Genomic DNA, 3,517 nt, shown 5'->3' with positions numbered 1-3,517 from the left:
GTGTGCATACGCAGTAGACTTTGTACACACATTCTATGCGATGTATACAACAATTGTACTTTCAATCTAAAAGTTTTTTTTACTCTATTAATAGACCGTGTGTACGAGGTTTTTAAAATATATAAATTGTTGAACGTCATCTGATTCCATTTTCACTGGGGTTGAAATCGGCTCTCCCTTTTTTGCGATTGCCTTGCAAACTATCTAGAGATTTAGTGACTAATTTGTGACAATTTATTGCTCAATAAGTTCCGCGCCTTTTTTATTCAGGCTTCACAGAAACAAGTATTCGAGTACGCTTACTCGCACTTGCGGTGTTAGTAGAGACTTCACCCCTCAAAATGAGTAACGCACTCTATTTTACTCTATTTTTGGTGTTAGTTTCATCAAACGTATGTGACGATACACTTAGCAATCATATTCGTTAGCGTATACACAGACTCATATGCATGCAACGAACATAACTCGTTGAACGGCAACGTACATATGTACTACACATGTATCTCTTTTTTCACTGTGATTCGTTTACTTCGATGAAACTAACACCAAAAATAGAGTTAAATAGAGTGCGTAACTCATTTTGAGGGGTAAAGCCTCTACTAACACCGCAAGTGCGAGTAAGCGTACTCTAATACTTGTTTCTGTGTTATTGGCCAAAAAATTGTAATTTCTACAAACACATTGTGTCACAAATTGTTTTTCGCTGCATTCTTAAATTGAATTGTCTCATTTTCATACTTTCATGTAAGAAATGCACATCGCGACGAATATTAACCATAAAGTTTTTGGCACTTCATGAAATATGATCAATCGCTTATTGCGGTTTCGTTCTACAAATAGATGGTACACCATCCCGTGTGAAAAATTACTGACTGGCTAGTCAGTTAACTAATTTGGGACGTCTTAAGCCAACTGAGATTGAAGTCATTTAAAGTTGATTTGCTTGATTTTTCAGTCAATTCCAGTAGAGAAAAATATAACTCAAATCAAATTCAACCACACTTAGCTATAGCCATCTAACGTCCCAAATTAGTCGCCTGTTTAAAATCAGAAAAATAGACGACCAAACTCTACAGTGTAGAAAGTTTTAGTTAACAAAATTAATTTTCAGTTGATATTAGCTAGACAGTCAGTCACTTTTTTTCACACTGAATGTCATACAATAACACTGGCTAACTTTTTGGCATTGTTCTTTAAAACAAAAACGCAAAGTGGCAAACATTTTCAAAGAATAACACCCGGTCATAATACAAAAGTACGCTTTCTGGTTTGCTTAATACTCTTAGATAATTTTATGGCTAAAAAAAGTTTTTTTCTCTTTTTTCCAGACGATGATGACGTCACAACATCAGGTGTCACGTTAGATGATGTGGATAAACGTGTAATATTCTTAAATCGGCCGCAGCCACAAAAATTTTGTAGCAACCGTATATCCACGGCAAAATATAGGTAAATAAAACCACAAAATTTAAACTATATTAATTTAATTTTTCCATCTTTCTTTTTCCTTTTAGCTTAATAAGTTTCCTACCTTCATTTTTATTTGAACAATTTCGAAGATATTCGAACTGTTTTTTTCTATTCATTGCATTACTTCAACAAATACCTGATGTTTCTCCAACGGGTCGATATACCACATTAGTTCCATTAATATTCATTCTAGCTGTAAGCGCCATTAAAGAAATTATTGAAGATTTTGTGAGTAAAATGACTTTCAACTCAACTCCGAAAATTAAATATCATTAGCAATTGATGTACGATTTGTTTTTTTTTAGAAACGTCACCGAGCGGATGATGACACCAATCATAGAGATGTGGAAACACTTCGCAATGGTCAATGGGTCGCCATCAAATGGCAAAATCTCGTTGTCGGCGACATTGTTCGAATTATCAATAATGCATTTTTTCCAGCCGATATGGTTTTATTGTCATCGAGTGAACCACAAGCAATGGCATTCATTGAAACGTCGAACTTGGATGGTGAAACGAACTTGAAAATCCGACAAGCGGTGCCAGGTAATTGTGTTAATTCAAATGTCTTTTATATTTAATATAGATTTATTGAAAATTGAATGTAACAAAGTTATCGAAATAACGAGTCAAGTATACGCATCTATCTGCCGAGAACTTCTGACTATAGTTCTCAACTTCTGACTATAGACAAGGAACAATTTGTAATGCTAATTCACCCATTACCAGGCACAAATTCACGGTCAAATTCGGACCCGGATTTGTGTGTAGTTTCAGTCATTTTCACGGTTGCCATTGCATAACATTCAGGTGTGAATACATGGAAAAGAGGAACGACAATCATTAGTATCAATTGAATCGTATATGAAATATCATTGTTTTAAATTAAAAACTTTACTCACCAACGGGCTCCTTCCCTCCGTACTACCGTTGTACTGTTCTTATGAACGCACAACAAGGCCGCAAAATTTGTGTAACACTAGCCTAGCCATGTTATCTAATCGTTAAAATATTTGTTTTATCTAATCATTTATGAATTCAATGCTGCTGCTTGTCAGTTGACATTGTTTGCATTCGGTGATCTTCTCAACGAATCATGCACTAGTACGCCAAACATCCGAGAAAGTTCTGTATACTTAGAAGCAAACACGAAACAATGAATAGACTCTACTTTCAATTGGAGCAGCATCATCATCCTGAACATTTAATGGCCAATTTTTGTAGGTAACTTTAACCTTTAGCATTAAACGCCCATTCCGAAGTATTCCACACATGGGAGCGACGTGAAAAAACTTGACATCAGCGCCAGTTCCTCATAACTAAAAAATACAAATTCGTAATAGATGGCGCTTATAAATCGACAAACACGCTTAGATTTTATTTGAAGAAAAATGAAAAATATTGAAACATTTTTAAAGTAGTTAATTTAATGATTTCAATTTATTTAAATTTAAAAGATGTGACTTCTAGTGCTACTTTTGATTACAATGGTTTTCAAAGTATCATAGAAAATATCAAATGTGATATTTGTGTTTCGATATGTCAAAAAAGTTGTATTATAATCTTTATTCACCGCCAAAAACTGGCTGAATCATAGTTTGAGTTGTACATATTTAATACATGGTGGGGAAAAAAGTTTTCTGATTGCACTCGGATACAATGAGTCAAGTCTTAGATAAAAAATAAAATAAAAGATATCACAGTGAATCACATTAGATCGTTCAAAAAAAAACCTCTATCAAGGTGAAGAACGAGTGACGAAACCAACATTTGAAACACAAAATTTCTAATATCAATTTTGTGACGAAAATAGTTGGTAGATATATTTTCTGTGTACTGTGAATATAAACTTAATATACATTTGTATATTCGAAACGTCGACTATTAGCAAGTCGACTTTTCAACACACTAAGGTGGTTTCGTCACTCGCGTGAACTGCCGTCCGCTGTGATAGTTAATTGGTTTGTTTGTTTTACAGTTTTGTGTTGTTGTTGTTATTGTTATATTACATGTAATCATAGGTGTTAATTTTTCTACTAATTAGTAG

General features: G+C 34.0%; 1 long non-coding RNA gene across 1 annotated transcript; it reads left to right on the top strand.

The window, feature by feature from the left end:
• The first annotated feature begins 684 nt into the window (after nucleotides 1-684).
• On the top strand, nucleotides 685-2,034 carry LOC116342243. Its single transcript, XR_004201234.1, has 4 exons — nucleotides 685-1,255; nucleotides 1,329-1,449; nucleotides 1,515-1,698; nucleotides 1,776-2,034. It is a non-coding gene; the product is annotated as an uncharacterized LOC116342243 (long non-coding RNA).
• Nucleotides 2,035-3,517: the final 1,483 nt, after the last annotated feature.

Source organism: Contarinia nasturtii, unplaced genomic scaffold, assembly GCF_009176525.2.
Source record: "Contarinia nasturtii isolate CC-2019 unplaced genomic scaffold, AAFC_CNas_1.1 Cnas_scaffold_829, whole genome shotgun sequence".
Classification (NCBI taxonomy): Eukaryota; Metazoa; Arthropoda; class Insecta; order Diptera; family Cecidomyiidae; genus Contarinia; species Contarinia nasturtii.
Note: the sequence above shows the minus strand (reverse complement) of the source record. Positions and strands in the feature narration are given on the sequence as shown.